Below are 12,827 nucleotides of genomic sequence, written 5' to 3'. Positions count from 1 at the left end.
CAGTGAATTAAACAGAGGAAAATACATGATTTTGACTTAAAAAGGCAAAATACAGAGGATAATATTGCAGTAAATGGTGATAAATCACTTAAAACAGAGAAAATTCATTTGGAACTCGAAGTCGACTGATATGGGATTTTCTAAGGCCAACGCCGATTTTTTAAAAAATTTGGTCAACCAATGGTCGATATCTACAGTCGATTTTTTAGGTCTTTTTTTTTTTTTTTTTTTAAAGCACACTAACCGTAAAATACAATTAAAAGACACAGATAATTAAGATTTTTATGCGGCAATACAAATGAAATTATTAATACACATAGCACTCTTTTAACATTTACTGCCCACACAGGTGCCTGATCAAATATTTTATAACATTTTTACTAGCGATCAAATATCGGCTTTCAAAAAATAAATAAATAAATAAATAAGGGCGATGACCGATATTTAAAAAAAATCAGTATCTCGGCCCGATATATTGGCTGGCTGATATATCGGTCCACCTCTATTTGGAAATGCCAAAATAGTTGCGCTGGGTCCTTATGGGTTAAAGAAAATCAGATGTATTTGTTATTCGGAGACGCAGCGGTAACCAACCTAGCCTGTCGTCTATGCATGAGCGTTGCTTACATTCTAGTTTTTCGAGCCACATTAACTACAGGTACATTAACACAGAGCTCAGGACATGGGTGGTCAATGAAATGTGCAGCTGCCAGTTCAGGCCTTTGGGATAACACTGATGTCGCTGTTCAACCAAGCAGGCAGAAGTAATACCGATGTGATACAATTAGAAATGGAGGGATGGGGTGACGGGGGAGCGGGACTGACAGAATGACGAGGACAAATGAAGAAAAAAAAAAAAAAAAACAGCACTGGGGACACAGATGGAAGGAAGAAAATCAAATATGGAAAAGAATGAGCGTCTAATCTGGGAGAACATTGTGTGGATTCGGAATATCGTCAGCGCCCACATTCGAGCTTCTACCTCTGTGCATATGCAAATGGAGGCGACGCTACAGGGTGGTGTCGCAGCAAATACACAATCCAACGTGGCCATCTGCCAATCATTGTCTCTCTCCAGCGCTTTGTATCCATCCATCCATCCCACTCCTCTCAGCGCCGCCACTTCCCTCCTCATTCTGTACAGTATATAGAAAACACAGCACCCGTTTCCCTCTAAGTAGGTCAGTGCACCTCTGCTGCTCCTTTCCTCCTAGTCACATCTCTTGCTTCGTAACATCATGTTAGTTCTAGTAAGCCTCCCTTTCCCTACCTCCATTTTAGCCGATTTGCTTTTTCGCTTAATATGCACACTGCCTCTGACGATGCACGGTGTAATTTGCGACTTATTGCAGTGGCGGGATATTTTGTAATCAGCTAGGTCCAAAATTCCTTTAACTACTTGACCCCCCACGACCACAATTTTATATAATGTCTTGCAAATTTTCTTCCACTTCTTTTTGGCTGCTTAACCTCATGTGTCTGTATTTAAGGCTTTCGGTTGCCATAGAAGCACTATTAAACCCGCAGGAGCAAAATCAAACACTGCAGATTAAATGTGCATAAGGAGCAGTAACGTACAATAGTATGCTTCACTTTTTTCACTTTCTGGTGGAAAACTAATTTATGTTGTAACTGCTTGGCATGCAAAAAGAGAAAAAAAAAATCAAAAGGTAATTACAGGTAATTGCTTTGAATGTTACCTATTGAACAATGTGGCTACTTTTGCATTTTAAGTACATGGGCGCTAATGCATGTGCCCCTAAACCACTGGCATTATCTACTGGGAAAACAAATCTTGCACGCTCTTGGAGACTATTTAGTGCTAATTCGTGCCTGCTCATTATTATTAGGTTTGCTCCTGAGATTGATAAAGACGTCGGAATGAATATACAACTCTTTTTTTCTTTTTTTTTTTTTTTTAAATAATGAAGAATATGAATGAAGTGAATACGTTCCAGTCAGTTTGATATTCTAAAATGAGTCGCTACCTTTATTAAAAAACTCCTCAAACGCATCCGTCGTGATCAAAAAAAAAAACAATTTATCTCGTCGAAGAAGCGAATGACAGACGCGGAATAATTAACTCGTTTATTTGAATGGTTCATTTCAGTCTGTTCTGTGTGAGAACATATGAGAGCTGTAGGGTTGTACTGAATACCACTTGTCTGCTGCAGGTATTGACCTTTGCTGGGTCTCTCTGATGAGTCACCTCAGACATTAGGGAGCAGGTGGTAAGTATTATTAGCACCGTCCATGTTTGACAAGAGTTATTTTGCTGATGTAAAGTGTGTAATGCTTATGCAAAGGTGTGAATGAACGGTTGCACACAGTGGTGTAGTGGTCAAGTGGGGATACTCTCAATTTTTGCTTTTTTATTTATTTATTTATTTATTTATTTATGTTTAACCCTTAATAGGCAACCCCACAGCTAAAGGTAACCTGGGGTCCAGCTAGACCCCAGGTTACCTACGGTGATAAAAACATCTAAAAATGTTATTTTTTAGTCAGTTACAATACTTTATTGCATACAGTATGAAAGGATAGCAATGAAACGAAAAAAATATAACAAAATTGTGCTTTATTTTCCAAATAAATTCTCCTTTACTGCGTGAAGTATTTCCTTCACTAAAGTTAATTTCAAAAAAGTTTCACATGTTACAAATAAACACACTACGTTGCTACAACACATTTGCAATACAGTTTCAATAAAGTTTCTCTAAAAACTAAACTAGAACTAAAAACTAAACTAACTACATAATTGGGTAGTACGAATAGGTGCTCACAAACAGTCTTCACAGAAGGAAAACTGACGTCATAAACACTATCAATCGATAAATGGTCATCATCTGATTCAGATTCTACTTGTAAATCTACAAGCTCTATCCTAATATCTTCATCACTTAGAGTTTTCCTCTTAGCCATGGCCTCACACAATGTTAAAATTACTCAAAAAAGATTAAAGCACTGAAGGTTAGCGTTATTAGAAATTTATAATATCAATTATTGATCATATTCTGAAATACCTGAAATGGAAAAACAATAAATCAATATACGTTAAAGGTAACCTGGGGTCACGGGTGACCCCAAAATGTCTGTATTGTCTATATTATTCTACGAGTTAATTTTTTGGTTCCATTTTACTTTTCAGATCCCTATACTAGGAGGGTAAATGAAGTAACACGCACAAGCTTCAAATAAAAACATAGAAAACATAAAAAATTAAAAACGTGGGGTCTGCTGGGACCCCAGGTTACCTATTAAGGGTTAAAGTAGTCCACAAAAACATCCTGTTTTAGAAAGAGTGACATGTCAGACTACTACAGGGGTCTCAAACTTATTTTCTTTCAGGGGCCACATTCAGCCCGATTTGAACTCCAGTGGGCCGGACCGGTAAAATTATAGCATAATAACCTATAAATAATGACAACTCCAAATTTTTGTCTTTGTTTCAGTGCAAACCCCCCCCCCATTAACCCTTTCATGCACAAATTATGAGAACTTTAATCGAGATTTTTTTCCTGAGTGTTTTTATTTCTCTTCAGGCATGAAAAAAAACAATGCAATTGAAAATTTTCTTATGAAAAATAAATAAATAAACAAGAACTATATAAAAAAAACAAAAAATAAAGTTAAAAAAAGACATACAACTACTACTACTAATAATAAAAATGATCTTATGAACCTATTTTACATGAAGTTGCAAAAATGTCCATTCAGCGGGACACCTTGCATTTAATTTTTGAAACGAAGAAACATGTATTTACAGATGAATTGCGTGAAAACTGGGGCGGGGGGGCTTGTAGTTCTGGGGTTGAGAGTATGCTCAAGGGAGACCTACACAATGTTACAAATTCATGTCAGAAAAGATATGTAGTGTCTTAGAACTTTAATAAAGATATATGCAAAAACAAACAAACAGAAAAATCCATGAATATATAAGAGAACAGCTGTAGAATAGCTGTCCACTGTAGTGACCAGTATACATGAAAGGGTTAAATTATGAAATAACTGACTTTTATGAAGTATCCAAACAAAAAAGATGTGAATAACCCGTAAAAACTGAAATTTCTTAAGACAAATAAGTGCAATGTTAACAATATGATGCGTCAACTTATCATTTATGCATGTGCATTATGGATCTACAAAGACACTAAACACTTAGTAACAGGCAGAAAATAGTTAAAATTGTGCTGAATTTTGTTTAGACGTTTCAGGTTTTTCGTATTTATTCGACTTATTCACATTTTATTGTTACAGGATAGTTTGTTAATGTAACTATTTTCATAATTTGTTATTTTTTGCACTAAAAGAAAGACAAAAATTTGAAGTTGTCGTTATTTATAGGCATAGTGTATTTATTTTTTTTTTTTTCACATCAAAGCGAGAAGAAAATATTGAGTCATTCTTTTTTGTAGGTTATTATTCTATTACTTTACTGTAGATCATATTAGTCTGTACGTGGAACCGGAGCTAAAATGAGTTTGACAGCCTAGACTGGAATTTTTGCACTTTGCAAATTCCTCCTAAAGGCCACATTGGAACCTTTGGAGGGCCGCATCTGGCTCCCGGGCCGCATGTTTGAGACCCCTGGACTACTGTGTTTAGTTTAGCCAAAAATCCATCAGTAGTATTTGCTCACTATTATACATTATCATGACTTGATCAGAAGCAGTTTGTAGGTATTACTGGTCACACAAGCAGCTGCATTAATGGAAATGTATTCAACATGAGGCAAACATATGATAACGTTAGCCTTTCATAACGTTAGCCTACTCACACAGTTTAACTATTGGTGACAAAATCTCTTCTCCTCAAAATGTGCAGTCACATGACCAGTAGTTTAAAACAGACTCATTCTGAAACCACCTTAAATTTACCTTAGAATGATGTATTCCATGAAAGTAGGTTCTCTCAATATGTGTCACTCACTTAAAAGACGTTTACTCTGCCTTCTTTGTTCGCATTTCCAATTAACCTGCATCTCTCAATGAGACGTGCAGTGACCTGTCAATCAACTGGGGTGGCCAATCAAGTTCAAGAGGTGGTCAGCTCTAGTTAGCAATATTTTCCTCGGCATGACCTGCCCTACTCTGCCTCTGATTGGCTCATCAGTTCTCATGCCTAAAGTTATCAATCTAATCAGTGAAGACAACGAGTACTAGCCAATTAGAGGCAGAGTAGGGCGGGTCATGCCATCACCATCTGAGGGGAAAACATGGACAATTTGGCTCAGATACTACTGAATGGTGCATGTCAGGGGGATACAGAAGTAGGTATACGCAAAGATGACTGAAAAATAAGTAGATATATACGGCCTATATACTCTGGACTACACCATTAGTTGCACACAATGTTGCCTCTGAGAAGGCAATTCAAATCTGTAAAACTCAGAAAACCCACATTTTTTCTGTATGCTTCATAATCATACATTTACATTATTCCCTTCCTTTATTTCCCTCCCTATTACTCACTCCATCCATAGTGTCCAACAAGCTCCGTCACCTTTTCTCCTCGCCTCCCTGCATGCACACTTCAACTGTTTTATTGTGGAGTCGAGCTGAACTGGCAAAGACTCGCGGGTCTCAAAGGCTTTGAAAAATACAGAGAGTAAGAGAGTAAAAGTTGAGGGAGGAAAAAAAAAATAGAGGTATGAGGGGAATTGACAAAGCAGACAGAGGCGGAGTGACAGAGCAATATGACCTAGTCAAACACAAACAGTGGGAGTTAAAATAGAAAAAGGTAAAAAGGAAATGCAGGAGATCAAAAGGAGGAGCTGACTAAGACGCAGTGAAGTGACTTAAAGGAGGGGAGATGGGAAAAGCCTGTGTTAAGTAAGAAAACAAAGATAGGAAAAGGAAATGAAATATGCATAATTAAAACAGCTACTGTATGAGACGCAGGCAAAACCATCTGCAGAACTAGGGGTGGGGGTGGGGGTGGGGGGGCTCTGTGGAAAATTTAACAGATTTTTTTTTGGGGGGGAAACATCTTTAATGCTTATTTAAGTGGTTCCCATACCGTTCATTAACTCAGTGCACCCACTGAGTGGGAGAACAAGCAAAGTTCAGATGCTGACTGAACTCCGCCTCGGCTAAGAATCATCTGGGACTTTAAGCCCAAAAATCAGCCTCAATATCTATTAAAAAAAAAACAAACAACTTTTAAATCCGGATTTGCAATTTTCTGCATCATATCTTACAGGCTATAAGTATGGCGGAGAGAGGGAGCTGGTGACAGGTGACAGGTGACAGGTGAGTGCTTTTAAGTCCAGACTGAGGCTACGTTTAGACCACAGGTGTCAAACATGCGGCCCGGGGGCCAAAACCGGCCCACCAAAGGTTCCAATCTGGCCCGTGAGATGAATTTACAAAGTGCAAAATGCAAAAATTACCCTGAGGATATTAACAGTCAAGGGCATCAAACTCAAAAATAATAGCATAATAACCTAGAAATAATGACTCCAAATGCTCTTCTTGGTTTAATGTGAGAAAAATAATATGACATTATGCCTGTAAATAATGGCAACACCAATTTTTTCTCTTTGATTTATTGCAAAGAACATTAAATTCTGATATCCTTTAACAATAAAATGTCAATAACCTGAACAAATATGAACAACCTGGAATGTCTAAAGAAAAATAAGTGCAATTTGAACAATGTTCTCCCTGTTTTGTACTTTTGTAGATCGGATCTGTAATGCACATGTATAAATCATAAGTTGAGGCATAATATTGATAAAATTGTTCTTATTTTTCTTAAGAAATTTCTGTTTTTTCCAGTTATTCACATCTGTTTTGTTTTGGATAGAAATAGTTTCATCATTTACTGTTATTTTTTGCACTAAAAAATTTGAAGTTGTCATTATTTATAGGCTATTATGCTATTATTTGACTGGTCCGGCCCGCTGGAGATCAAATTGGGCTGAATATGGCCCCGGAAAGAAAATGAGTTTGACACTCCTGGTTTAGACAGTAACGATCTGAGTCGAAAACGCAAAAGCGGCGCTGCGTTCTCACTTTTAATTCTGCGTTTTTCGGGGAAAATGTGCATGCAGACGGACACGCAAAAGTGTGTGAAATTTCCTGTTTATCGATGTAGTATGCACGCCAGGTGGCTAGGTGGAAAAACAGACCAAAAATATGGGTTTTTTTTTTTTCATTTTCTGAAACCGGATGTTGTCATTTTCAAGGAAACAGCGCTAACGCCTAGGTCACAAAGATTCTTACCAACGATGGGTTTGTACGAATCTTCCAGTTCGTATGAAATCTGGACATTGTAGACATGCTCCCTCCCTGAATGTCTACAAACTCTTTTCTGTTTTTCCATTTCTGTCAGGTAGTTACTTTTTTGTTATTAGAAAGAGAAAACAAAAATCTGTTTTTTTACATTTGGTTTAACTGTTTTGACACTGAAAAAGAAAAACGCCTTGAAATTCAGTTTTAATTCTTCTATTTTAAAACGAAATCAATTAACCACCAGTTTTCCTTTGTTCTGAAAAGACAATATAATTACCAGAAGATACACTAACCAAAGCTGCATCTAATGTGTAATACAAGATTATTCAAAAAGAATGAATCGATTTCATCACACAGTATTTTAATAAAGAAAAGCAATAAAAAAAACTCCAGCCCAGTCACAAGCATTCTACTCACAATCAACTTTTATTTCCTCAGTTGACTGCTGTTGTTATTTGATGTTTAGGGTCATCGAGGTTAGCCATTGAAAACTCCTCTTTCAAATGGGCACTGACAATGCTTGCGAACTGAAGCAATGAGTCATGAAATCGGCTCATTCTTTTTGAAAAAGCCCGTATGAATGAACACACACACACAAAAAAAAAATCGGATTTCACCACAAAAACTGAATTGTGCATCAAGGCGTGCTGTCTGAACGTAGTCTAACCCTAAATATATGTTTTAACTGTGTAATCTTGTACCTGCATGTTGGATTTGCTGCTGTCTATCTTAGCCAGGACTCCCTTGTAAAAGAGGTTCTTAATCTCAGTGGGATTTTTCCTGTTTAAATAAAGGTTAAGTTTCTGCTTCCATGTTTTTTTTTTTTAGAATGCAACCTATATCAGCCTCCATCCAGACTTTCCATGCTGCTAATGTAATGTCATGATGATGTACATGTCGACTAAAATTTACTTAGGGGGTCAAATGAGTGGCCATTTTTGTCAAAAAAAAAAAAAAAGAAAAGAAAAAGTTGTAAGAAATGCATAGAACTGTGTTGAAATAATGCTAATACATTTGTGCACAGACTACTGATATTATTTGACAGTGGAAGCTATATTTTCAGAAATATCGGATTTTGAATAGGACGTGTATGTGAAAACTTTTGCTGGTGGACAGACGTGACATTACCCATGATGCTCTGGTCAGTACCAGTACTTTATTAGTAATAAACTTATATACTTACTATTGCTAATTCTCCTCTTATTCATAAATGTTAGTATTGTGGATCTAAAACAATAACAGCTGACACAAAAACACTAAATGTGGCAGTGGACGGATGTGACATGGTTGTTACAGATCCCATCATACTGATGCTTGGCAGCCTCGTCACCGTTTCCACAAATGATCCCTGTGCAAAAACTAGTATCAGAATTATTTATTGTATAGTTTATCATCATACTAAAGAGGAAATAACAATATAGAATTGTTATTTATTTATAAAAATGCTTATTATTAGAAAAGTGTTGATTTAAAAAGTGACATGTGACATTCTTAATGTATGTATTGGCGTAACATAAGCAGGATGGATCAGCACCATACTCCATATTGAACCTGTAAAAATAAAACGTGATATGTAGGATAGAATCTTGTCAGAAAAATTGGGGAATCTAAAAGAACAGAATATGTGTTTTTCAGGTAGATTCAGTTAAAATATAACTTGGCCATTTGTGACATGAAAATATAGCATTAATTGAAATGAAATTGGACATTTTTGAGCTGAAAACATAGTTGATATTACCATCAACATGTTGCAACAGAACTGAAATCCTGTAAATTTGCATAAGTTGCATTTACCAACACAAAGTTCCTTTGGGGATTCACTCATATTGATTTCTTATGCACAAAGACAGAAATAAGGCCTCCAAGCAAATTTTAGTCAATAAAGTTAAAAGGTGGTGCATAAGGAGGAGAATTCGCCACATACACATAAAGTAGTGACTCATCAGCATATACACAGGAAAAATGACCCAGCAGTTGCAGTGGATTTTATCTCATCTCGTACTGATCCTCTTCATCCTCCTGCTTTCACCACCACTTTTAAACTTTTATTACCCATCTTCTAACACGCCACTATATCTTTATCCTGATTAATCCTCTTCTTCCCTCTTTTTCCAAGTCGTCTCTTACAGCATTTTGACCCGACTTCACCTCCAACGCACTGCTATCAGCCCGACATCCTTTTCAGTTTGACCTTTGACCCTTCCCCTCTGCCTCAACCATCTTTCTGTGCACTTTGAATATATTTTTCCTGCTCCCACTGATCCTGCCAGTACAATATTTCCCTCTTTTCCGAAAGTGTGGTGCGAGACCGTTTCCTACCAAAATGCGAAAACAGCATTCAATTGTTGGGAGATATTAAAGGCGCTGCTCAAACACGAACAATCCTATAAACATGTGTGCGCACCCTCCAAAATTAATTTTCCATTTTTCTAATTTCGCTTGTGACCCCCATATCGGTCTGTCTTGCCTCATAAACACACACACCCTTACACAAAGTGCTGAATTAATGAGCTACGTTTTTATCAGTGAAACTAATGAATTAGCCTGTGATGGATAATAGAGAACTGGATATGCATCGTGCAATGGTTAAATGTGTGTGTGTGGCTGAGAATATGTGTGTGTCTGTATCAATGCTAACCCAAAAGTCTGTGTAAGCATGTCCTTGTGAGCAAGAACGCGCATATCTCTTTATTCCCTAACAAGGACAAAAGCCCTTTCATCATCAGGCTGAAACCTTGATCTACTAAATGCACTTACGTATCATGCATCAACCGTATCCTTCACTGTATTTTTTTTTTTTTTCCTCTGTATTTTATCGTTGCCCCTTCTTCATTTCCTTTCCCGATCAAAATCTCAGCCCAACCATTCATTCACAGCTTTCTTCCATTTCTACGACGTTCATATGGATTAATGAAAGACTTCTTTCATGTCGGTCACACAGGTCTCGCCTGCATTAAAACTGAATGAAACCAACAGAAATGTCAGATTTAATCACTATTTCTACATCCTTTTCCACCGATTGCTTTTTTTTTTTAATGATTAGCTCTTGTCTTCTCACATAGCATCTGTTCTATTGTCACCTGTCACAGACTTTTTACACAACCATAAAAAAATGTAATAATTGGATCTGACACGTTTACATGCATTACAGAAATGTGATAATTGAAAAACCCCGGTTTACATGTTTCAGTTCATTATTACCTTGTTACTCTATTGTTTCTTTGTTTGTTAACACACTAGCAGCAAAACTATTGGTTGAATTCATACCAAATTGGGTTTATAGGTTGCCGGTGATACAAAATAGATCTGATTACATTATGGGAACAGTAGGTGAACGTTCAAATTTTTCATGAATTTTTAAAATCTTGTTTTTTCCATTTACTTATAATGGGCAAATTTTCACATGCCTGTAGCAGAAAAACTGTTGGCTGAATTCATACCAAAATATGTGTATAGATAGTCAGTGACCAAGACTAGATGTGGTTACATTTTGGGAAAAGTAGGTCAAAGTTAAAATTTTTCATGAATTTTTAAAATCTTGTTTTTTTCCATTTACTTAAAATGGGCGAAATTTCAAATGTCTGTAGCAGCAAAACTATTGGTTGAATTCATACCAAATTGGGTTTATAGATTGCCGGTGATACAAAATAGAGCTGATTACATTATGGGAACAGTAGGTGAAAGTTCAAATTTTTCATGAATTTTTAAAATTTTGTTTTTTCCATTTACTCATAATGGGCAAATTTTCACATGCCTGTAGCAGAAAAACTATTGGTTGAATTCATACCAAATTGGGTTTATAGTTTGCCGGTGATACAAAATAGATCTGATTACATTATGGGAACAGTAGATGAACGTTCAAATTTTTCATGAATTTTTAAAATCTTGTTTTTTCCATTTACTTATAATGGGCAAATTTTCACATGCCTGTAGCAGAAAAACTGTTGGCTGAATTCATACCAAAATATGTGTATAGATAGTCAGTGACCAAGACTAGATGTGGTTACATTTTGGGAAAAGTAGGTCAAAGTTAAAATTTTTCATGAATTTTTAAAATCTTGTTTTTTTCCATTTACTTAAAATGGGCGAAATTTCAAATGTCTGTAGCAGCAAAACTATTGGTTGAATTCATACCAAATTGGGTTTATAGATTGCCGGTGATACAAAATAGAGCTGATTACATTATGGGAACAGTAGGTGAAAGTTCAAATTTTTCATGAATTTTTAAAATTTTGTTTTTTCCATTTACTCATAATGGGCAAATTTTCACATGCCTGTAGCAGAAAAACTATTGGTTGACTTCATACCAAATTGGGTTTATAGATTGCCAGTGATACAAAATAGATCTGATTATATTATGGGAACAGTTCAAATTCAATTCAAAGTTCAAATTTTTCATGAATTTTTAAAATCTTGTTTTTTCCATTTACTTATAATGGGCAAATTTTCACATGCCTCTATCAGCAAAACTATTGGTTGAATTCATACCAAATTAGGTTTATAGACTGACGGTGATACAAAATAGATCTGTTTACATTCTGGGAACAGTAGGTCAAAGTTAAATTTTTTAAACCTTTTTTTTTTCCCCATTTACTTATAAAGGGCGAAATTTTGAACATCTATAAAAACATTAATTTTGTTTCAATTTACTTCAAACTTGGCACATATATAGAGGAAACTGATATACTGACATCAGCACACACATAGACATGATGACATCAGCAGGATCCATTGCTTAATAAGCTACAATGTGTGCGAGGGGCGGGGTTTGTTGTCCCTGGCACCACTTGCTGATTTTCTTTTGGAGTATGCACCTACAGTGTTGTGTGGCGTCACTTCACTAATGAAATTTTCGCAACATCTAACCTTTCTTAAGTGATTAATCACCACTTATTATGATAGTATCCTTAGTATTTTGCATTTTATCAATATAAATCAAGTATTTGCCTGTATTTAATTTATTGATCATTAAGATGCTCAAAGCTAATATTAAACTTGAGGTTTATTATTTCAAAAACAGACAAAACTGCAGAAAATGTGACTTATTCAATAAAATATATAATTAACTGAACATAAACCACTTGTCTCCATCCACTGTCATTAATCCAACTCCATGGGTTTTACTAATGAATCAATGTTGTAGAAGATGACGGTGTTTTCATGTTCACTACGGAGCCTCTGAACGTCCAAATGGGGCATATCTGATGACCATGAAAAGATGACAAACTGTATTTTACACCAATTATTTACATGGATTGATAGCATTAGTGGATCAACAGGTATTAAGACAGTTTAGATCAGTAGATGCTCTTTGTCGGTAATGGATGTTTGGGTCTTTATGGGTTAATATCTTCAGGATAATTTTTGAATTTGACAAATTCATCCCATGGGCCAGATCGGACCGTTTGGTGGGCCGGTTTTGCACCCGCAGGCCGCATGTTTGACACCTATGATGTAAACGGACTCAATATCAGTAATTTCACTAATAGGTTATGTTATTGATGTCAAATTTATCCGGCGCAGTTTTGTTTACAAAGTCCAAAATGTGAACAGAAACACACTTTTTATTTCTTTGTCCCAGTGTGTGTTTTT

At 36.1% G+C, this 12,827-nt stretch overlaps 1 protein-coding gene and 1 long non-coding RNA gene across 3 annotated transcripts in view; one reads left to right on the top strand and one right to left on the bottom strand.

The window, feature by feature from the left end:
- pcxb (pyruvate carboxylase b) overlaps positions 1–12,827 on the bottom strand; it is an 848,274-nt gene that overhangs the window by 485,344 nt on the left and 350,103 nt on the right. The window lies entirely within an intron of this gene.
- LOC115438668 (uncharacterized) lies at positions 10,446–10,927 on the top strand. Its single transcript, XR_003938128.1, has 2 exons — positions 10,446–10,518; positions 10,866–10,927. It is a non-coding gene; the product is annotated as an uncharacterized LOC115438668 (long non-coding RNA).

Source organism: Sphaeramia orbicularis, chromosome 18 (genome assembly GCF_902148855.1).
Source record: "Sphaeramia orbicularis chromosome 18, fSphaOr1.1, whole genome shotgun sequence".
Classification (NCBI taxonomy): domain Eukaryota; kingdom Metazoa; phylum Chordata; class Actinopteri; order Kurtiformes; family Apogonidae; genus Sphaeramia; species Sphaeramia orbicularis.
Note: the sequence above shows the minus strand (reverse complement) of the source record. Positions and strands in the feature narration are given on the sequence as shown.